The sequence below is a fragment of the Microtus pennsylvanicus genome, chromosome X, assembly GCF_037038515.1.
Source record: "Microtus pennsylvanicus isolate mMicPen1 chromosome X, mMicPen1.hap1, whole genome shotgun sequence".
NCBI classification, from domain to species: domain Eukaryota; kingdom Metazoa; phylum Chordata; class Mammalia; order Rodentia; family Cricetidae; genus Microtus; species Microtus pennsylvanicus.
In genome coordinates, this window is record NC_134601.1 from 98,455,783 (window position 1) to 98,480,749 (window position 24,967).

Genomic DNA, 24,967 nt, shown 5'->3' on the forward strand with positions numbered 1-24,967 from the left:
GGGTGTATGGGGGGCATATCCCTTATACTTCTCCAGCCCTGAGGCTGAGCTGCCTTTCCCTCAGCTGCCCTTCCCCATATAATCCAGCCATTTTGTCTACACAAGCCTCTTTGTCAATCTCTTGGCCCAGGCAGCCCCTTTTGATTGGTGACCCACTCTTGCTCTCCCTCCCCTCTCTCTTCACATCCTTCAAAGTAGCTCAGCCTGGCTCCTTTCACTCTGAACTCTGCCAGATGTCACTGCCTCTGGCTATGCTCTTGCTCTTATCTACAACAAACTTTCTCCTCCACATACCTATGAGCAGTTATGTCCTTTCCTTTCTTATTTTTCTTTTTCAATTCAGTCATGAGCTAGAAACTGGACTCAGGTCCTCTGCAAGTGCAGTATCCTCTTTTAACTGTTGGTTTATCTCTCTAGCTCATCTTATGGAAAGTTCTCCAGTCTGTAAGGATAAAAGTCAAACCATTCAAACTGCCTTTGTGGGGCTGGACTAGTGCAAATATTAGGAAAGAAAGATATTTCACTATTCACTTCATCCTATTTGTCTAAGCCCTCAAGCTAGGAGTGTTTCCTAAAACAACACCTCTGAGAGTGGCGATGAGAATGCAAATTGTAACAGAGGCCTGTAGAAGCACTTGACTTTGGCTGTGATGGCATCATCTACCTGCAGACTTTCCTACTCACCTCTGCTGAATTCATAGGGCCCGAGGGTGAAGTCAGGGTGATGCCCACTCTTTGTGTTACTTGACAAACTTGTCAGTAAGGATTGATCTACAAGTCAAAATAAAAGAATTCTGAGAAGCACAGGTAATTTAAAAGTGAATTAAGTCTTGGATTATAGATTCCCAAAGAAGCAAATAAATATGAAGGAATAAAAGAAAAAAATGGCATTATCCCCAAAATGTGTGTAAAAATGTTTGAACTAATAAATGCTGTGATAAAGAGCACAGAACGCGGTGGGAGTGGGATTCAATTTGAATACCAGTTTGAGAAAGATAAAAGAGAGAGAAAAAAAACAAGACAAACTGACAGTGCAAACAGAAGTGTTTTCCGGGAAAAAAATGGAAACAGCAGAGAAGAAATATTTGAGGACATAAGGCTTTTTGGAAGGCTTCAAATTACAAAGACCTCGAAAGTCCTAAATGAAAAAAAAAAAGAGTCTAGGATTCTGGGTCTGGTGGTAGAGCCATGTAATCCAAACACTTGAGAGGTGGGCATAGAAAGATCAGAAATTTCTTATCAGTCTTAGCTACATAAGGAGTTCCAATGTAACATGAGCTACAAAAAAAAAAAAAAAATAGCCTCCCAACTCTTAATCCAAAACTAACAAAAAAAAAATAGAATCTGAGAAGTAGGTGTATAGCTTTGTGGTAGACTCCTTTTAATTATGAGCAAGATACTCTACTCAGTTCAGTCCCTACACACACAAAAATATACAGGTGAGAGAGAGAGAGAGATACAAAGATAGACCAAGAGAGATGGAGAGACAGAAAAAAATTACACTTGAACATATTATCGTGTAGTACAAGAAGTTAAAGACAAAGAGAAAAGTATAAGCATTTAAAAAAGGAAAAGAACTTGTGACATACAAAGGAAGAAAAATCAGGTTGATGTCAAGCTTTTTAACAGTACCAGATGCAAAATGATGCTTTTCAAAAGACTGGAATAAAATTAATTTTGAACATAGTATTTCATATCTGAAAAATGTTTTTTTTTAAATCAGAAGGCAAGGTAAAAATATTCTCAAGTATACAATATTTCAAAAGCTATGCCACACAAATATTTATTTAAAATGCATTTAGGTAAATATTAATGGCAAATGAATCTATAAACTTTACAAAAGTTGTATGAACTGAATGTGAATAAGTACATTTATAATTGTCACTGATTTAAAAATAATAAATAGAAAATAAAAATGGAAAATGTATTTACAGAGCCCAAGGATTTATACTCTAGTTTAGTGACTCTCCAAGTTCATTTTGCATATGAACACCTGGAGCTCTTGTTTAACCTGCAAATTCTGATTCACTAGGTTGGAAATTGAGACCAAAGTTCTGCAACTTTTATAATTCTCCAGGTGCTTCTAGTTCATGAACCACCTTTCAAATAAAACCCAGGGTTCCAGTTTCATTAGCATGATGGGTGCTGGAAAGTGGGGTAGACAAGTTCTGAAAGAACCCTAAGTGAGACACAGTGTCTCTTAAAAACATTCAAGATACAAAATTGGGAGCATTGGGGTGGGAAGAGAAGGGAAGGCATAAGAGGAAGAGATGGGGAGAAGAGGAGGGGAGAACTTGGAACAAATAATAAAATAAATAAATACAATAAAAACATTCAAGAAAATAATAAAATAAGATACTGGGCGAAAGAACAGATAACACTGCCATAAGAAAAAAAAAAGAAATCAACATTATAGAAATTAAGATGATAAACAAATATAAAAGATAAAAACATAAAATTTTAAAAGCACATATACACAAATTAAATAAAAATTGTACACAGATTTCAGTTTTAGAAGGCACAAAGTGTTCAGATATCCAAAAGTTAAAACAAGAAATTGGGTATTGCTGAGTGATAAAGTATTCAATATACACTACACTTGCTGGCCTGTTCACACACACACACACACACACACACACACACACACACACACACGAACATACACAGGACTTGAAAGGGGAAAGTATCTTGAAATAAGAATATTAGCAATATCCTAATCAGAATGATGCTCATAGTTATATTATGAAAAAAATAAAACTTTAACTAAAATTTGCAGTAAGAGAACTGTGACCTAAAAAAGGTTCAAGTGACCAAGTGGATCAGAGAACTAAACATAACACCAAATATGCTGAAGTTGATAAAAAGAAAAGTGGGGAATAGCGTTGAATGCATTGGCATAGGAGACAATTTCCTGAACAGAAGACCAATCACACAGGTACAAATATCAACAATTAATAAATGGAATAAATGAAACTGAAAAGCTTTTGTAAGGCTAAGGAAACCACCAAAAGTACCAAACAGTATTCTTCAGAATGGGAAAAGATGTTCACAAGCTCTATAGCTGATAAAGTGCTAATTTCCAAAAATATAAAAAGAAGTCACAAAACTGTAGTAATTAGGAGTGGCGGGGCTACGTCCCCAGCACCCCGGCCGCCTACATGGCTAGCTCTATGCCCCAAAATAATTACATGGAAACTGTATTCTTTTAAACACTGCTTGGCCCATTTCTATCTAGCCTCTTCTAGGCTAACTCTCATATATTAATTTAGCCCATTTCTAATCATCTGTGTGTAGCACCCCAAGGTGCGCTTACCGGGAAGATTTTAGCCTAGGTCCATCCTGGGTTGGAGCTGAATCGCGTGTGTCTGCCCAGGAGCTGGGAACATGGCGTCTCTCTGAGGCATCTACTCCCGAGAGGAGAGCTGTCGAGTGTGAGCTCACTTCCTCTTCCTCCCAGCATTCTGTTCTGTTTACTCCACCCACCTATGTTCTAAGCTATGAGCCCAAGCCGTTTGTTTATTACTTAGCCAATGAAATCAACAGGTTGATATATGACACTCCCACATCACAAAACTTTATATTAAAAAATAAAACAATCCAATTAAAATGGGATATATCTAAATGTATAATTCTCAATAGAGGAACTCAAATGGCTGAAAAATACTTAAATGTTCAATATCCTTAGCCATCAGGGGAATGCAAATCAAAACTGCTTTGAGATTCCTTCTTACACCTATAAGAATGGCTATGATCAATAACATAAGTGGCAGCTCATGCTGGCCAAGATGTGGAACAAGAGGAATACTCCTCCAATGCTGGTGGGAGTGCAAACTTGTATGGCCACTTTGTAAATCAATATGGTGGTTTCTCAGAAAGTTGGTAATCCATCTTCCTCAAGACCCAGCTATACGGTTCCTCGGCATAATCTCAAAAGACTTTTCCATCCTACCACATGGATACTCACTCAACTATGTTCATAACAGCAGCTTTATTTAAAATAGGCAACTGATTAGTGTGACTGCTTTGCATTCTGATCTTCAGGCAAGCTTTATTTATTAAAACACAAATACTAAACCACCATATTACCCTTTTTGTCTAAAATAAAAAGTAGGCTATAACTAATATAAGAAAATGATATATAGTAAGTACAATAACTATATACAATAACTATATACAGGCAATAAATACACCAACAATGTCTAGTCCATTTGCATTTGACAAATACTCCATATCTAGCCTATCTTAATGAGTCCAAAAGATTGTACCTAATTCTCTTTCTATTCTAAGCTGCATTATCAAATTATCTTTTAATCTCTCTCAACCTTTTACAATTTACAACTCTTTAATGAGTTTCTTTTCTGAGTCAGTAAACTAGGAAAACTAAGTAGAACTATGTAGTATTCAACTCCTTTAGAGATGTGAGAAGGAAATATTAATTTAGTGAGCAAGAATTGCAACCAAATGACTTCCATATAATGTAAGAAAGGAAAGAAACAGATGGATGCCTGGATAGTCACCCAAAGTTCCTCTGCAATGTTGGGTCATCCATCTTTGGCCTACAGAACTAGAATATTTGATAGATCAGAATCATCTGAAGCAGGATATTCTGAAGGGTTGTCACTCCTTGTCTTGACAATGTTTGGCAGTCACTCTCCTTTGTGTCCTGCTTGTCCAATTTGGACAACATACTGGTAGTTGTCAAAGCAAGGGCATTTTCTTTCTCAGTGGCTTACTTTTGCCACAAAGAAAGTAAAATCCATGTGGATTTTCTTTAATGCCTATTATATACTCTGAAGTAGGTTGGTCCTACCAGGAGAAAACATGTGTCATTGTCATTAAAAAATAACAACAGAATTAAAACATCTTAAATTCCATATTCTGTAGATCTCTGGAGTGTTTGAAGATGATCTATTAAAAATATCTGTTTGACCTTGAAAACATAACTAATGTGACTACAAGTTCATTTGTAAGTGGTGACTAATTATTAACTTGTATTTCTTATTATCATAAACAATTGGTAATAATAACTTTCGTCAACTAGAAATTTGCATTACATTGTTACATGAGCTGTATAGGTACGATACCTTGAAAACATTAGAAACATGCACAGTTCATTTTGACAATATTAATCTCAATTTGTATTAATATATAAAATTTGCATATAATATACATGAGTCAAGTCCAAAGTAACATATTGAAAACTAATAGTTGCTTTTTAAATGTAGATTCAATAATCTACTTTTTTGTTTCATTATATTTATGTCTTCCTTTTTTTCTGAGTAGATCCAATAATCTTCCATTTTATCCAATCCTATCATTATCCCCCTTTTTTCTTGTCAAAACAAAAACTCTGAATCTAATCTCCTTTGTGCAAGTTCCCTCCTAACTGTAAGCAATAATACCTTGTAACCAACTCCCCCTATAAAATGACAAATACCTATAACCCACTGAATGACCAAAAACCACCCACCCAACCTCTTGGGAATGTGGACATTGTATTCGTATTCTTTAATTTGCTTCCTGCCGTCTGGGGTTAAGGGCATCTTTAGGGGATTCTGAAAAGACTAATTTGAATTAATTCTCAAATTCTGAAAGAGGTAGCTGTATTGTTTGTTTCCCAGGCTCTACATAATGGAAAAGTGCAGGGCTTCTCTCAGGTCCTGGCTGGAATGGTCTGGTAGGCAAGATCATCTCAGTCATCCCCCTCAAAATTGTCCTGGGCCATTTGTAGTCCAAAGTCGATCTTTAGGTGACATTTTTCAGCTTGGTGCTATTATCATAGTCCTGGAAGAATCGTCGTTGTGGGGCCCCATCCTTCTTTTGGGACCCTCAAAGTTTCCTATTAGGCAAGCTCATGGTTCACTCCAGAAAACTGATAGGGACTCAAACCTGGAATCATATACAGAAAGGTAGATGAAACCTTTTTCTAGAATTAGTACACTATATGACCATTAACATTGTGACAAAAGTTTAAAACTTACATACACACACACACACACACACACACACACACACACACACACACACACATATATATTATATTTATCCTTTAAAGAGAACTGTTAAAAGGTCAATATAAAACTGAAGGATTATTAAGATTAGTGGCAATAAAGTAGTCCTTAACTATTTTTCTTCTGTTTCATATCTGGTGGCTCTTCTGACATGAGAGGGATACTTTGGATTTCACTTTAAAAAGCATGCTTGTTTTTAGAGAAGGAGAGAGCCACACTTCAACTCCAATGCCAGCTTTAATATTTAACTATACTGGGATGACAAAAAGATCATTTGCATTATATGCCTGTAGAAAATAGCAGAAACAAACATTTGAGATGTATGAAATTTTATCATGTAGGAAATATACTATACCAATAGGCGGCCAATTTTCTCTTTTCCTAGGGGTACTTTTTTCTGGATCATTTGTCTTTTTTGTTCAGATGTCCCATTTGTACAGTGGTCTTCAGACTCCTTAACTGGATACCTTTGTTCTTCTGAAAACAAACAAACAAACAAACAAACAAAATCTTTCTCCAATCATAATTTTGGGGAGATTCTCTTTTGCCAAATGGCATTTCTGATCAAATAGAAAGCACTTGTTAGTTTTATAGGTCAGTTTAGATTAAACAACCACGTGCCTTGATGAACTACAAACTCTTCTAATTAAGAGATATCTCTTATTCAAATTAAATCTTTATCCTTTTTGATGGTATTCATTACTTTTCTTCTCTTGCGGAAACAAAAGCAAAACCCCTTCTCCAATGTAACACATGCTTCGCTTTCCATTCTGAGGTCAGTACATCTTTAAAATATGCTGGCTGATTCAATTCATTAGGGTTTTTTTTTCTATTATTCAATATCTCTCTCCACAGCTGTTTTTCCTTTCTCATAAGCAATTAGAAAATTCAAAGTTATTAAAGCATTATACCATCTATTTCAGGGGGTCTTTATCATCCCTTTGTGTTTATTTAACATATCCTTTAGAGTTAAATTTGATCTTTCTATAACTGCCTGCCCTATAGGATTGGTATACCGGTAATAAGCTTTATATTATAATAAACAAAAAACTGTTTCATTTTCTTAGATACATATGCTGAACCATTGTCTATCTTTATTTGTCAAGTCATAACCATGATGTCCATAACTTCTAGCAAATGTGTGATTACTGAATCATCCTTTTCTGAACTCAAAGCATTTGTCTGTGCTTGGGACCCTTTTTCCTTCAATTTGATTGCCTTGTTCAACCCTGATAAGAGGATTCGTGCCTAGCCTTGTATCTTGTTATGTAGTGTTCACTGGATATCTCAGGGTAGCCTGCCCTATTTTGAAGGGAAACTAAGAAGGAGTAGATCTTGGGCAGAATGGAGGCAGAGGGAGTGGGATGAAGTGGAGGGAGGGGAGGCTGCTATAGGGATATTTTGTAAGAAAAAGTAATTTTAAAAAGTTCCTACATTTAACCATAACAAAACCATTTTCTATAAATTTAGGGGAAATTACAACTGAAACATCATGCTCAATTAGATCAAAAACATATTAAATCTACCAGAAAAGAAAAGCTAGAGAAAAGAGTGGACAATAGAGCCTGGCAGAGATATTAGAAAGCCACAATCCCTGAAATTAAAATAGAGGAAACCATTTAAAACTAATGATGTTGATATCCACTTTCTTTTAAAAAATATTTTTTTTTATTTTATGTTTGTGCCTTTTTGGCCTGAATATATGTACCTACACTACCTGAGGGCATGCCTGGTGTGAGCCTAGGCCAATAGAGGGTGTTAACTCTTCTGAAACTGGAATTACGTTGTGAGCTATCAAGTGGGTGCTACATACCAAACCCAGGTGTTCTGCAAGAACAGTGGTCCTAACTGCTGAGATGTCATTCCAGCTCTCTAAGTATGAATCAAAGATTCTAGAATATGTAGTAAGCTGAGAATGTAGTCAATAGGAGAGCTTAGAAGACATGAGGCCCAGAGTTTTCTAACTCCAACACTGAAGAGGCACTAGCCCACCTGAACATGTGACTCTGGCAGGCCTCTTTCTTTTCCCCCATTCCCTCTGCCTTAGTAAAATCCAGTAGACTATATTGCTAAAGCTAGCCACAAACATCTATTCCCTTATTTGGCCACCTCTTCCTCCTGAGGCTGACTACCAAAGTTAAGCAACCAGAAGCTCCTGTGGGTCACCTAATTAACATACATAATTAAAATTAAACACCTCATCCTAACACAGAGTTTCTCCTTTTACCTTTATAAACCATTTACCTTTGTACCACGTCTATCTCCTCTCTATCCAGAGACATTCTTTTGTCCCTTTTGGAAAAATATTCTTTCCCCTTTTCCTGTCCCTTTCTCCTTCTCCCTCATCCTCTATCTCCTTTATCATTGCATCCTAACCCATTCTAACACAGACGCCCCTGTTTTCTCTTCTTAAGAATGACATCTGCAAGGTCATTTGTTGTTGTTTTTCTGCCTGATTGAAAGCAGCCACTTTAACTTTTCCCCTCCACCTAATAAAGGACCTCTTTGTGAAAATAGGCATTTGGTCATGTTTTGTACCTAATCCAGGGTCTGTAAGGGAGCCCCCAGTGTGCATAAGTCCCCTTCAAACTCCAGAAAATAAAGCAAAACAAAAATTTATCCAGATATTGCATCATCAAAAACAGCAGAAATAGACAACAAAATATAAATCAAAAAAAAGGTGTTATTATTTATATGGAAGATAAATTTAGAGATAAGTAAAATTATTAACATGAAAGCAGTATTTGTATATGTATCTTTGGGGTAAATGTTGTGGTTCATAAACAAATATGGGAAATCGATTTTCTGTTCTTCTTTCTTAAATTTCCCCTGTATTTTTCTATTATTATTTTTCTTTATTCTTTCTGGTTCACTTATCAGAAACTTGTGTTCTAATTATTCTGCTCTGGAATGTTCTATTGTGGAATACTGTGATCATATTAATGTCTTTTTTTTCAAAATGGAAGGGATAAAGAATGAACTAACCAATATTAAACTAGTTTTTATGATCCCCCTACAAATTGAAGTCCCATAGAACAAGTAAGTGCATTACCTGCTTAGAGTTGTCTCCCTTGCTAGGCCCTGTTGCAACTGCCTCTTGCATCCCCACCACAGATCTGACTAGCTACAGGGGCAGAAGAGAATTAAGAATCAAACAAGTTATGTTAGGGGTTTATCTCTGCACTTTCTCCTGACTATTAAGAGTTTCTTTTCTGAGGGGGCTAGGTGGCTCACTTCATAAAAAACAGAGGACCTAGGTTTGCATCCCCACATTCATGCACAAAGCTAAGCAAAGACACAACATTGGGGCTTAGAAAGAAGAAAGCCCCAAGAGCTCCAGATAGCTAAAAGAGTAAGCTTTCCATTCATTGAGAAATTTGGCTAAAAGACAACAAATAAAGATGAAAACAAGAGAGGAAGGCACATGGCATCTGGCTCTGGCCTTTGCATGAGTAAAGGAGATTCACACACTCATGTATATTCACAACACATCAGAAATGAACACATAGTGATGGATAGACACAGAGGAGAGACAGTGAGACAGAGAGAAGGTGAAAGAAAAAAGAAAAGAAGAAAGAAAAAAGAAGGAAGGAAGGAAGGAAGGAAGGAAGGAAGGAAGGAAGGAAGGAAAGGAAAAAATAATTGTTTTTTCCTAGACTTCAGAGTCACAGGAAGATACTACTTGTTGCTCTGTAAGTCTGGCCTTTAGTGCTAACTTCCAGGTTTTCTTGTTTCAAGTTGGGCAAATCTAAAATCTAAAATTGTTAAACTGAGAGTAAACTTTGTGCTACCTCAAGTTCCAGCATTCATTATGCTCTGCTTCCTACAACTTCATTTTCAGTGCTTGAAAATACTAGTTCCCTACATCTATCCAGGTTGTAAACTTATGTTCAGAAGAAGAGAAAATATCAAATACATCTACTGCATTTTATCCAGAACTGGAACTAATGATATTTTATGAACTTAAAATATTTGAATTTTAAAATGTATGTTTATATTAATATCCATAAATGCAGTGAAAGTATCTTTCTTTAAAATGCAAAGTAAAAATGCATTTACTATTCAGGAAGATGATTAGGTGAAGAGAGGCAGATAAATAGGTAAATATAAGGACCATTCCATATGTTTAGTGTAGATAATTATCAAGATGCTTGCTTTTGCTTTGGTTGGTGTTTTCTAAAGCATTTATAACCTCATACAAATAGTTTCATAATGAAATTAGTATGTGTATTGACAAAATCCACTATTTACAGAGAAATGTGATCAAGATAATTTCATTTATCTGAAATATAGAAAGAAATGGAAAAGAAAAAAATTTCTCTGACTCTGACTGGTTATGAGTAGAGGCTATAAATCAGCATTATCTAAACTCTGCTGTGCTAACAAAGAGACTGGAATTCTGGGTAGCTTAGTATAATGAAAGTTTTTTTCCAGGCTGTTGCTCCTGGCTACACATTACTCCTCTTAGCAATGATTTAGGAATTTCAATCCTTCCCACATGATTCACCATCTTTCAGCCAGTTCCTTCAGGCCACCAATATGCAGAAAAACAAACAAAATAAAGATCGTCAGAAAACTAAGTCCCTAGAGAGGTTATGGACGAGGTCTGGAAGAGTTAACACATCTGTCCACAATTCACTGTGGATCCAACTAGATTTAAAAGGCCTGGGAAATTTGATAGCCTATATAGTTTAATAAAGAAATTTAAACACTTTGTGTCCTTTTCTTTTTGTCATTGCTCTGTTATAGAAAAGTTTTGATAATTTTATTTTTAGACGTTATCACCTATATTGTAATATTCTATAATCCCCTGTAGTATTTAATACCCATTATAGAATAATATCATCACAGAATATTGTAATAGCCCTGTAGCATAGAATAAGCACATGTACAATAATTGAGTTTCGATGTTCCTATAATTTTTGCATCGTATGACAAACTACAAAAACTAATTCTGAGTGCCATACTTTCTTTCATTTACATAATATTAACAAACCCTTCATCATACTATTTCCTAGTTATCTATAAAGTTGAAATAGTCCTATTTTGCCCTTGAAGTTATAATTTTATCATGTTTATGAATTCATCAGAAATATGATGATTCTCTTAAATATTTTGTAAGTGAAAGACAAGAGAGCAAATATGGAAACAAGAGTCACAGACTCTGCTAGGCAAACACACTAGTAGAGATTGTGTTGAATTTTACTAATTCGTTTCTCTACAGATTGATATACTTGCAATTGAAAGGCAGTAAAAAAACATGCAAGTCGTAGAAATCAAATTCATGGCATGAGATAAATGTAATATGGAAGAAGAAATCAGATGTTGCAAACACCAGATAATAAGGCTAGTAATTTAGAGACACTGCAATTTCCAACTTTATCACTGTGAAATATTGAAAAAAAACTTGCTTATTCTCATCTATAAACTGGCCATGTTTTTAGAAGCAATTCCGTTAGCACAATAAGGTACTTTTCAAAGATACCTAATGTGTACATTCTGAAAAAAAGTGTTTTCTAGGGTCATTTCTGAATAAAGTTCTGTTTGGTATTTAAAATCCAAAGATAGCATCTTATTGTATTTCTCTTCTATGTTGAATTACATAATGTTGATTATTAAGAAATCACAGTCAAAAAAAAACAAACAAAAAGAAAGCACAGTTATTTCCTAAAAATGTATGTTATTTATTTTTGGATGTCTGTGATGTTTATACATGTTTGTGTGGGTATGTGCATGTCTGGATTTGTGTGGATTTGTGTATGTGTGCATATATGTAGAGGCCAGAGTTTGAAGTTACCTTCCACCTTGATTTTTGTTATGAGGTTGCTCTCTGAACCTATAGCTCATCAATTTAGCTACACTGGCTAGCTATGCTGACTGGCCAATAAGCTCCATGGATCTCCGTGTTTGCACTCCCCTACCACAGTTCTGTGTTACAGACACATGCTACTACTGTACTTTGCTTCCATGTGGGTGATGGGACTCTGAACTCACATCCATGGATTCTGTGGCAGGAACTTTACCAGTGGGACCATTTCTTTAGTTGCTAAAAACAAATTCTGACATTAACAAATATTTGCTTTTCATGTCACTTTCATGGGCACATTCTCCCCAACTTTTTAACATGCAACCTTGGCACTCCTGTGCTTAAGATTATACAGTGTAATACATTAGTGTTTTTTAATCATGCATATTGATTGGTATTTACATATATTTTCATGTATTAAAACACATTTCTTTTCATTATATTCATTTATTAATTTGTCAGGAGGTGTATAGGATAGCTTGTGAGAAAGCCAGCTCTCCTCCATTCCAATGATGTTACTTAGGCTTTTGAGTGATTTCTAACTTTGAACTTTGTTAAATAGCCTGTTCTAAATTTTCTTGTACAGGCTTTAGGTAGACATATGTATGTATTTGTTTTAGATATATACTTGAGAATTTCTGATTTTGTGTATCTGAATGTTTAGATATAATACAATGTGCTAATTCTCTCAAAGTTGTTAACAGGAATTTCAGTTGCATAATTAGATTATGTGATCTCAAACCTTCACTCACATTTTCTACTGTCCATGATTTATATTAAAATATTCTAGAGAATATATTATTATATTACATTATATTTTAAATTTGTATCACCTTCATATATCTGGAATCACTTCCCTATTTACTTGTTCATTTGCCTACTCAAATGTGTTCAGTTGCTGTGTGATTGTTCTCTTTTGTGCCTTAAGTAGAACAGACTTTTTAATCTGTAAATACAATTTCAGTTATAAGTCCTCATTATTGTTACAAATCAGATTCATCTATTTGACTTGTGTTTCACATGGAATATCAAACTAATCTTGAGACCATGTAATAAGAATACCCATAGGCTGGAATCACGAAACAGTCTAAAAGAAACCCCAACAATGTCTTAAGTAAGAGCCATCTTACTTGGGAATCTGATTCTCTTCCTTCTTTAGCTTAATATAACAAAAATAACACAAAATTTTAACCATCTTTTGCTGCATTTATTTCATTTTCAATTACCGTCTCTAACAGATAAAAGAAGAAATGAAAAAGAAAACCTAAAACCCATCACGAAGCAAACACACTGTATGCTGTAACCACTCCAATGAATAGATGTGCTACAGTATTCTCCAAAGAAGTTTGAACAAGTAACTTTATTTTTTTCACTTCGGAGAAGGCAAGAAATTTTCTCAAGGCCATAGTAAGAGTCATATGCCAGGAATGATCCCAGATCTTGTTGCCGCCAGTATCGTGATTATGTCCCAAACTTATCTTGGAAAAGAAAAGGCTGACAGACACTATGGCTGAGCCATGCCAGGAGAGACCTCTTACCACTTTCTTGCTGTGTAAGCTTAAATAACTATGTCATTTGGTCGAGTGACACTCAATTTCCTCTGTCTAAAAGAAAAAAGATTACTCAAGGTTGTCTCTAGAGCCACCTTCAAGGTAGATTCTATGATTTTAAACACTTTGAATTCCACTGTCATAACTATTGTGATGCCCTTCTAGGTAGCAGTAAACTCATCTGTTTCAGTGTTTCTCTTTATTCCTGATCTTCAATCATTTCTGCTTTTTATTTTGCTTATGCTTGAAGGTCACTGTACTAACACCTTCTCTTAGAGAATTTATCATATTATAACATCCATGTGTCTTTAAAATTGTATATGAGCTAGTTAAGTACAAAGATTACCCCACTTATCCCTTGAATGCCAACAGCTCGCAATGCACTTTAAAACAGGTACTAGGTGGGCAAACAGCTACTACGACAAATATTGCTGTCTTTAGTCACACAAGTTAAATATCTGAAAGCAAGACATAAAATCTATAATTATTACTTGTTACCCTGAATCAAAACAAGCATGTGACTAAAAACACAGGTCCAGTCTCAGCTTGATCCTGTGGGAGAGCTTGCAGCGTACACCACATGTTTTTTCTGAGCTATAGTAAACAGAGCCATGGTATCTGAATCAACACCAGTTAGTCAATAGCCAAGGTACAGTTTTCTGGCCTTTGGAAGCAAATCTTAAAGAAGGAGCTGGTGGTTGTCACTACATAGAGCTGGAACCTCAGTGAATCTGGGCTGAACTTCAACAATGCATGCTTTCCCTTCTTTTCCTGTTCTATTTTCACTTGAGAAATATTAATCATCTAGTTAATTGAGACAACACTGAAATTTGACTCTGCATTTCATGCTCTGGAATACTAGTTCACATTGTTGCCTTCCTTACGCAAACTGTATTTTCTGCCTTAGTTACCTCAAGGTACTCTGCAGCATGTCACAAGAAGCCATCTTCCACACGCTTACATTGATATATTTTCACTGAATTTCCCAAACCACGTAGAATAGTGTTTCTCAGCTTTCATAATGCTGCAGCCCTTTTATACAGCTCCTCAGGTTGTGGTGATTCCCTCAACTATACATTTATTTCCTTGCTACTTCATAACTGTAATTTTGCTCCTGTTATAAATCATAGTGTGATTGTTTTCCGATAGTCTTAGATAACTCTCGTGAAAGGGTGATTCAACCCTCCCCCCCAATTGGATCACAACCCAAAAGTTGAGAACCACTGCTGTAAAGGTTGAATTCTGCCCAATCACCTTCCAAATCATTCAACCTAGGAAGTGTTAGTACGATTTTGTCTGCTTAAACCATCTTATCAGAAGTCTTTCTCTCCCCCTCCCTCCCTCCTTCTCTCTCTCTCTCTCTTTCTTTCTCTTTTCCTTCTGGTGTGTATTAAGACTAAAGTGGAAAATATCGCAATAGGTCATGTGTCCTAAATACCATGAAGTAAGATATAAATAAACACAAAAGTAGCAAGAGTTCTATTTCTGTGGAACTATTTGCAGAGATCAGACGTTTACCAGGAAACGGAGCTTTTAATTCCGAAGTTCCAGTCAGATTGCAATTATGTATAAGCTTTAGGAAAATGAAAAAGTTGACCACACATACCCACAAAGAATACTCTTCAAATCTCAAGCAGAACGCAGCACATAATGGGTATTCCGTGATTATTTCCAGAACTGATTATGATTTGAGTATTTTGCCCACCTGAAGGCCTGTTCTGTGGTTTTTTAAAAACTGGTTGTCAGCATGGAATGACTTCTGCATTCTCTCCTGGAAGTGGGTGAATTTCCATGGTGAGCAATTCCTCTATATACAGTTTGCAAATCATTTTGGGAACCTTCCAAATGAAAGGCACTGTATAAATATACCCTCCCACCAGCAGCCAGCCGGCTTTCCACCGGGGATGCATTTGCATCGCTTATGTACATAGTGTTTCATTTGGGGCATTGCTTTTATTTTTATGACCATAAAAGAAATATGCACAGTATGAACAATAATGTAAACTGCATTCACAAAGATATATATTTGTGTATTTTTATGATTCAAAACTTAGAAATGTGAAAGAAAAGCAGGCATGGTATTTTTCTTTCCTGTTGCTGTTTGCTTTTTTCATAGCATTCTTTATTATTTCCTAAAATTATGGTGGAATTTTGCTGAAATGCTCAAGTCTTTGTCTGTACCTCATTTGAGAATATGTGGTGGTGGGTTCAAATGAATGTTGCTGGCAAAAGGACTGAAAATGGAGGGCACGTGATTGTGCAGTTATTCATGTCTGTAATAATAGTTTGCTTTCCTGCCATGTTTGTGTGCATGGAGGCCTCTTTAAGGAGAAAAAGAGAGAAGGAAGCAACCTTGGGTATAAAGTACTTTCTAAGTAACTTAGCATGATAATGGTGACTTTCACAGGCTATAAAGAGTTGTATTTTAGTCTTTATAATAAAAGGGGAGTTGATTTCATCCAGCATTACTGGGAAGTTAGACTTCCTATCATACAGAAAATGCTTATTGAATTTGAAATAAAATGGTGATGGATTAAATAAAAACCTCCGTGAATTGTGTATTTATATATGTAGCATCACTTACATACAAAAATGAGCTAAATTATAATTTTTATTTATAAATTACCATAATTAATTAAATGTGGACTGAGTGAAATAACTCCAAAAAACTGAGGAAATACTCTGAATATGCAAAGTAGTTTTATATAATAAAATACCTAAAAGGGGGTCAATGAAACTGTTCTCCACATATCTGAGGTATGATAAAAAGAGTAGAAAATAACACTTCAGATACCAATAGGTAAGATAGAATCAAGAAGAATTAGAATTATTTTCCACTGCTCACTAATTTCTCCCATAGACAGTAAGCTTAGCATTTTATTACATATTGCCACCAAAAATAAATGTGATTGTGCTTTTTAAAATCTCAGCTATAACATATTAATATCAAAAACCTGCTCTCTCAGGTTGTTTTGGGGCTGAGAAAGTAGAACTTATTGTATTCTCCTCAGTCACAGTACTATTGTACCTAAACCCTAATTTCATCATTCTAGTACTATTAAACTTTATTCCATTAATGTTATAAAGTATCTTAATGCTCTTTTTTCCCTAGTATCAGAAAGTAGAACAGCAGTTTCTTCCACTGAGAAAAGCTAAGAGCATGGATTAATCTGCAGTCAGTTTTTACTACAAACCCCACAATGCTTTGCATTCTAGCCTACAATTCCCATAATGCAGCACCAAACTTACTGTTAACTATCCTGTTACTGGCAAAGACAAGAGCATTTGAGAACTATGTACAAAGCAAGTACTCTACTCAAATAATGAAATACTTTTTCAGTGTTTTGAGATTTCCTTTGTTAAAATAAAAAAAAAAACCTTCATGGTTATGCATACTATTACCCCATCCTGAATATATCATCCCATATTTGCAGTTTATCAGGGTATATACTTTTCATGTCAAAGCACTTTTGAAAAGAAATATCTTACTGTGCTACCCACTAACCTTGAACTCAGTGTGTGGCTCAAACGACTTTGGAATTCACGTCCTCTGTCCTCAGCCTCCTGAATGCTGAAATTTTAGATATGTTGTATCACACCTGGTATAAAGTCTTCTTTTTCACACCCACCATGGATCCAGGGTTTGTTTCATTCCCAACATGGAGAGAGGTCAGCCGTTTCCAGATTTTAAAAGAAAATCACAATATATTGTTTAATGCTTCAAACATCTGCAAACGAGAATTCAGTGAAGTAATTAAATTTCTTAATTAGATGCACCTTGCAGCTGCTGTTAGTCTTAATTGGCAATAATGCAGCTACATTTTGTTCTGACACATATCTTCAGAAGAGTTAGAGAAAGAACTGAAGGGAGGCAAGAGGAAAATGTTCCCACACAGTTCAAGACAGTTCGCACAAAGAGGATCCCATGGCAACAAACAGTGAGGCCCACAGTTGGCTCTGTAAGATCCAGGAATAGACAATGCTTCACCCCAGATTCAAACAAACACTTCCCGTTCTTGATCTGAAGAGAAAGCTTTTAAAATCATCCCTTTCAATAGGTTTGTAATGATCCAACACTCACCTGTGTCTTTAAGCCTTAATCCAAGCTTCCTGATCTCCCTGTAACCCATGTCGAGGTAATATTTCAAGTTGTTCCCTGTGAAGGTAACAAACTGATTTGCAGAAACATTGCATAAGGGATTTGAATTGTATCTCATGCGGACCTGGGTCACACCTTGGTAACAGGTTCATTTTAACTGCCATAAAACAGATAAAGAAATTGAGGTCAAGAAAGATTTGTGATTCCTATGGATAATTATGCCAATTTAGGAATCGAATTTTAGTTCCGGTCTGAGCCTGTGGCCTAAACTTTTACTTCTAAACTTCGCTTGAAGCAACAAAGTGTGTTAATTATACCTCCCCCCCACACACACACACACTACATTGGAGGTCTAGTTCTTCACTTAAGTGGGTCAGCAAAAGGACTGTGCGACAAGGGATAGGAAAATGTATCATTCACTAGTAGGTACTGGTAGAATTTTTTCTTCAAACTCTGGCCTTGAGATTTTTCCAAATTGTAGCATGTGGGGAGGGTGTACGGAGAAGAGAGCCACATCCATACCAGAGGTTAACCTGGATTAAATCCCTTCAGAAAAACCATGCAAGTCTTGAAAATGCACTAGCAATTTAACACATCTTTCCTCACCTTGGTTTATGGTTTATAATTTCAATTTTATGGACAGTCCATCAAAATATAGATTTACCTCCCCCTTCTGGCTCCCAGCTCTCATTCGCCCTCACCTGTGCCCTGATTTAGTAGTCTAGCTTCCAATTAATTTACCCCCTCCCACTTCATCTCATTTTTCTCTACTTCCAATTTGTGCTTTAGTCCCTGAATTACATGAAGATCTAGCTCTCAAGGTACAAGGTTGTTTTGCCTGTTTACTTTTCTACCTTTGGTGTATCTCATGAAGTCTTACAGTTACAAAGCTTGAGGAAAACCTTGTTCAGCAAGTTAAGGTTTTCAGAGTTGCCACTGCAGTGGGTGTATGGGAAAAGCTGAAGTGTGAGGAGGGAAGGGGGGATGGTGGCAGGAAAGCATTTATCCATCCTCTTTCCCTGTTTACTCCGTTGTCAGAACCTATGCTGGGGCTGCAGTGTAAATATGCTCACTTCCCCAGGGGCTTGCTACTCTAAGTGCAGTATGTAATCTGACAGCATTATTATAGTCCACACACCAGCTTATTAGAGACTCGGGCTCTCAGGCCTCTCACTACATCTCCAGAATGAAAGTGCGTACATTAAAATCTGGGAATCACAGAAGTAAGAGTTTCATAACATCTCAAGGTAAAAAGGCAAGGAACTGTAAAGTAAGTCCCTTATTTATCTACAAGTACCTGCTTTTGTCCGTCGTTCCTCAGCACAAATCCGTTTCTGAAAAATGAAGCGAACTCTAATGAAGTAAGGAAATCTTGCCTGCTTGAGAAGAGGATCCTCTTCGATCCCGCCCTGACAGTTTCTCTTCCCACTCCCCTACTCCCTTCCCCATCCCCTCTGCTCAAGGGGTGCCCGTCACAAGCATTCTTTTCCCAAACCCCTTTCTCTTAGGGAAGATTTAGCTTCTCCACAAACCGAGGGAACACCTGCTGAGAGGGTAAGTGCCTGAAGGACTTACCGTTTACATACCAATACACACACACACACACACACACACACACACACACACACACGCAGGAGCACTTTGCAAAACTGCCTTTAGGACCTATTATCACTTGGCCACCTGAGACACTGAGCTGTGTTTTCATGTCACTACCACCCACTTTTTTTAACTGGGGGGGGGGCAGAGAGGGAGGGAGGGAGGGAGGGAGGGAGAGAGAGAGAGAGAGAGAGGGGGGGAGGGAGGGAGGGAGGGAGGGAGGGAGGGAGAGAGAGAGAGAGAGAGAGAGAGAGAGAGAGAGAGAGAGAGAGAGAGAGATCGCGCGCTATAATAAATCTTCAAAGGGAAAAGACGAAAGGAGGATATTATGAGTGTGTCAGACCAGGCATCGCTCTCTGTACCTTTCAGCTGCCTATAAAAATGTAACCACAATTCTAAGGTGGCTAAGGCAAGCCTGGGTAAACGTCCAATTGGCTGGGACACTTTTGCCGGTTAGGACGGATTCCCATTATTCCTTCCAGGGTCCTTTCCGAAAGATTCCCAGGCTACGGTCCTTCCTCTTCGGGTCTTCTGCAAACTAAAACTCGCAAAGCGGTGGCTGTCTGTGGATTGGCTAGTACTAAAATATCCATTGGGTGGCAGTAATACTATCCTCTTTATGACTTGCAGCAAACCAGAGAATGCATTCAATCAAATGAACCGATCTTGTAGAAACACTGGAATCATTTATGCATTGCAGTTTCTCTTTCTTGTTTTCGCTCCTTCTTCCCTGGGATATTTTAAGTGGATTCTGGCTATTAATCAAGATCTCGTGCTGTTCGCGGTTTGCTTGTCGTTTTCGCTCAGGATTAGCATCATTCAAGATAAACGCAAAGCTGCTTCCCCCCACCCACTCTCTTTTGAAAAATCATTTTTGGGGTCTGCTGAAGAGAGCTAGGACCCAGGAGACACCTTCCCAAACAGCAGGGGTTGTGTGCTTTCACATAGCAGTACTGTACAAGGAAAACCCCGTCGGATCTGTTATTGCGGGATACTTGTGAAATACACATAGGATTCTTTCTTATGGCTGCATCCCGGATCTGGAAATTTTACTTGGGGACCAGGAAGATTTGAAAGGCTACATGTATTCAGAAGATTTGCAAGCAAGACTCTGATTCTTGTCATAGAGCTCACAGACTTCTTCACTTATCGTCCGTTTTCCTTCCTTCTTAAAAAAATACCAAAAAACAAAAACAAAAAACAAAAGAACAAAAAACCACACATTTAAATTTTTCTCCTCTTTTTCTGATCTTTCCTCCTTCAGTGTCTCCTTTTTTTAATTCTGCCGTTTCTTTTTTCCTCCTAGTATTTTTTTTCCCTTCCCTGCTCTGCACCTGGATTGTATCATCACTAAACAATCGGGCACTTTGAGAACTAACTGGAGACAGTCTTGTAGGGAAGATCTGTATGGAATTATCTGCTTTTATGTTGAACTTGGCATTTGTGAATGGGAATCTTGTTCACAATATTAATTGCTAGCCAAAACAAGAAAAAGAACACAGGAGTAAAACGTGGATTTTTCTGAATACGCATTGTGATGACCAGCAATTACCTTACCGACTGATATCCAGAGGAGAATAATTCGGAAGACTCTTGTGGGTAAGGTCATTTTTATATTAGACCCATCAGTGGCGTGAGCAAACTTGGGCGTCTGTAATGGGAATGGGTGACTTGGGTGATTGCTGCATCGCATTGATGGCTGTGATGTGGCCGTTATTGGCACTGAATGGAATAACTGCAGTTGGGTGTGTGTGTGTGTGTGTGTGTGTGTGTATGTGTGTGTGTGTGTGTGTGTGCATTCTGAGTATAACTGGAAATAAATCAAAGAATCACTTCCTAATTATTTCAGTGTGGAAGAGAGTCTTGGATTAATTCTGGATAGACACTCTTTGTTTGAAGGCAATATTTGTGGTACATGCATTCTGGACGGATAGCATTGGTAAAAGGAGCACTTACTGAAGAGCCCATTTCAAATAAAATAAGCAACTCTTTATTATTTAAAAGAAATATGTTCTCAACTCAGTGCAGCATTCTGCTGCATTTCCCAGCCGCAATGGGACCGGGGATATCCCACTTGTCAAGTTGCTAAACTTTAAGGTGATAATCATTGTTAATTGTTCTCCAGGTTGTGGTTATTGGAGATAATTAAGTGCTGTGGACTACTTTTCTGCCTATTTTAGTGGATTATCATTCAGAGTGAAAAGAGAAAAGGCTGAAATAATCAGTAAAACAGAGAATAATATAGTAATATTATCTTAAATATCACCATCGTACATTCTTTTCTAAGTTTGCTTACCCAATAATAGAATTATTTACCCAATACCCTAAATAGCTGAAGCTACGACCCACGTGCCGGGGAGTCAAAGGTCTGGAAGTGGAGATGATCCTTTTATTGCAATGCAGCTAGCTTGGGAAATGCAGTCAATTGCACTCCTCTCTTAACCTTAAGTTGAAGATGTGTTCTATCTGTTATTTTAGCCTTTTGCTAAAAAGTTAGAGACTACAGCACTCAGGATTCTTTAAACATATTCTGCCTTGGAAATGGGATAAAAAAATCGATATTGATGACGTGGTTCAGTGCACTGTACTGCAATGCTAAAGTCCCATATTCAGTTCCTATGATGAGAGAATGAAGCATTTGCATGTGTTATAAATCTCACCTGGTAGATTGATCTGAAGGGGAGAGGAGACAAGATGTGGATATGTAGGAAGATGGATGGAAGTCGTGCATAATCGGTGATTATGTAACTTCATTACATCAGTGAGCTTCAGTCAACGATAGTGAGATGGAATGATTGTATAGAGAGAGCCTCCATCATCCTCTTAACTTTTGAAGGCGTCTAACAGCTAACAGAGGAGGAGGGCAGACAGAGATTAGCTCCAAGGGTCCTGTAAACCTTGATCTCTGCGGCGAATTTAACATGAGTTTTCTCACAGTGAGTTTCTGAGGGCTAGCAGCAGATCATGTAAGCTTTAAGGCTGGATGGGAGCAATTTTAGCCACACCCGTGGAGAGTCAAAATGTGTCTGCAATGTTTCACAAGTGCCCCATTGAGTCTCTGGAGCTGATGATTCCAGCCAAGGTCATAGTTCTCTTCCCTATGGTTGAAATATGTGACCTCAACTGAGTGGAAAGTTAAATCCACTGAAACGACTGAGAGAGACTGAAAGGAAGGACCATTTAGTGTCCCCTCTTGCATTTTTCCTGGTAGAGCTTGATGCAGATTTCAGTCTGGTGGTTCCCTTGTAAAAAAAAAAAAAGATGATTGCTTCCATGGTGTGTCAGAAATGAGTGCTTCTTACCTTTATCTTTCCCATGACAACCTTGTTCTGGGCCATTTTAACCCTCAGGGAAAAAGAGAAGTAAAAATTTTTAAAGGTAGCTGCATCATGTTAAATTAAAAAGAAAGAAACAAACAAACAAAAAGAAAAACACAACCCACAATGGTTTCGAACTCATTGCTAACACAAATCCTAGATATCAAGAGCCATCTATTTTCAAGTTTTACTTAATGAATGCCTTAAAAGACATGTTGCAGTCGTTGGAGACTTTCACCATGAGATGAGATAAATCCACTGTGCTCACTCTACAGAGGAGGGAACACTGCAGAATAAAATGTCATTTTCCTTCATGCTTTATTTGAAGCTGTGCTTTTTTCTTTCCTTTTTCCTTTCTTTTCTCCTTTTTTTTTTGAAGCAGATGCACATCAGCTACTTAGGCCTTCCACTGTTTCAGGATTTGCTCCCCATAAGTAGATCATATATTCACACACACACACACACACACACACACACACACACACACACACACCACAAACATGAAAGCTGCTAATATTCTAAACCTGATTATTTGAGTCTTATGTAGTAGTCCTAGTTCTAATTTTCCTTTGCATTTATTTTGAGAAGATAGCTAAAAGACTTTCTTTCTGAATGCTGAGATGATTCTTTCTGTTTTTGTTTGATTTCTTGCATTTCATTTTTGTAGAGTCAGGGGTAGGAAGGATCTAGAGACTCCCTAAGTAACTTTGAAAAGATTTTTCTCACCTCAAATCAGATGGTGGGATTGTGGAATGAAATTTTGAGGTCTGATATTTGAGGTGACTTTCTTATTTCTGCAGGACATGCCCAAACATTGATATATTGTGCCAGTGAATTTGGAGGTTTGGTGGTTCATATTGTGTAGGAAATTGAATGTGAAGTTAACTCCTGATTCCTTCCTTCAGGGGTCAGGGTAACACTACGGCTGCTCCCAGGCTGTTAGTCTCTATCTACGTGCAGAAATACAGCCTGCAATGATTTTTCCCCTATATCCTCAATTTTCACATTGTATAAATGACTTCCTTAGGTGTTTTCTGGCTTACAGCATACATATGTTGCCCAATAGGGCAACTTACTGAGGTTTTCTAATCCTAATAAAGAATAGAAACAGATATAGATGGGAAAGAAGTCTATTTCAAAAGACACTGAGTGTGAAACCAGTACATACATGTAATTGCTATCTATTTGCTTAAAGACCAAATATACTCACATCAAGATAGATAGTTTCAGACATTTTAATAGCTACTTGTAACCTGTTACTTTCTTTAGGAAGATTATGTAATGAAGACACTTCATAGCACTGATATTAAGTATCCTACAAATCAATAATAAATAGTTTTGCTTAATAAGAAAGCATTTAAAGATACAGTGAGTGGTGTAAAATATAACATGCATTTTTCTATTTTATTGCTTTTTTTAAAGGTAACGTAACGTGTTTTATTGCTTTTTTAAAGCTAAAATCATGTATTTGTATTAGAAAATTTTAGGGAGAACAACTACCATTTATGATATGAATATGTAAGGTACTGATTTCTTTCCTGATAAATTACTTCAGTAAAATTGGACGATTTAGAAAACAGGTAATCATAATAGTCCCATAAGTAGGGAAAATTTAAATGACATTTTTTATTGCAGTGTACGTGAACAAATCAACGTTATTTTAAAGAGACTGATACGTAAAGCATTTTCTGGAACTGAACTTGGAAAAAGAATATTTCTATTTTGAAATCTTTTAGACTCTTGTATATTTACTGAAATGTTTTATAGATAGTTAGTATTAAAATGGACATTATCTTGACAGTTGAGAAATCTCATGTTTTCATAAGGAGGGCTACTTTATAATTTTTGGCAACTAAAGTCGTATTGATTATTAAGATTTAAAAGTAGCAAGCTTTCTGGTAATGCTGAGGTATTGGAGCAAAATTGTAATTTCACTATTTGAGCAGATATAGATAAGGTCATGTCAGCATTTTTCTTATTAAATTCCAGTCCAATTTTCATTAGTCAAATCGAGAATCTCAAAAAGAAAGGAATTCAGCTGTAGAATACTGTATTGACCAAGGTTTCCTGACTTGTATTTCAGGCTCTGTTACTTAGGACACTTGTAGACTCTGACATTATATTTGACCTGCAAGACTTCCAGATATCCATAAAAAAAATAGAATAGTTACTTGTTGCACTGAACAAAAGGTAACAGTGTGTCTAAAATGCTTTACTTTAGAAACATATGCAAAATTAGAATTCCCCTATCTTATGAATTTTTCAGAATATCGTTTTAGTGGCCTAATTTTAAACTTTATAAACATTTCCTCGTATCTAGTCCAATTCCCTTGTAGATAATATCATTTGGTGATTAAACAACATAGACAAATGAAAAGCTTCTGATATGAGATTTCACTCACCACGCAGTTTTGTTTTTCAGGGGTACCCATAAGGGAATATAGTTGTTTTAAGTAATTCAAAAAGAGCTGCATTTGAATCATATTCAAAAATTTTTGTGTGGCTACTTTAAGGAGATCATTTTCTCCCCCTTAATGCCCCTGAGGACATAGGATCTGTTTCTGGCAGGAGGACTATACAAACAAATG

General features: G+C 36.7%; 1 protein-coding gene and 1 long non-coding RNA gene across 2 annotated transcripts in view; one reads left to right on the top strand and one right to left on the bottom strand.

Moving 5' to 3' along the window:
• Positions 1-3,970: 3,970 nt before the first annotated feature.
• Positions 3,971-19,616, bottom strand: LOC142840868 (uncharacterized). Its single transcript, XR_012908974.1, has 6 exons — positions 19,425-19,616; positions 18,764-18,800; positions 17,449-17,523; positions 16,873-16,978; positions 6,367-6,488; positions 3,971-5,889 (listed from the first exon to the last, which is right to left on the bottom strand). It is a non-coding gene; the product is annotated as an uncharacterized LOC142840868 (long non-coding RNA).
• Positions 19,617-19,707: 91 nt separating this feature from the next.
• Il1rapl1 (interleukin 1 receptor accessory protein like 1) overlaps positions 19,708-24,967 on the top strand; it is a 1,263,049-nt gene continuing 1,257,789 nt past the window's right edge. Inside the window, exon 1 of the mRNA XM_075958196.1 lies at positions 19,708-20,661. The gene's annotated coding sequence lies outside the window, so the exon portion shown is untranslated. The remainder of the gene's footprint in view (positions 20,662-24,967) is intronic.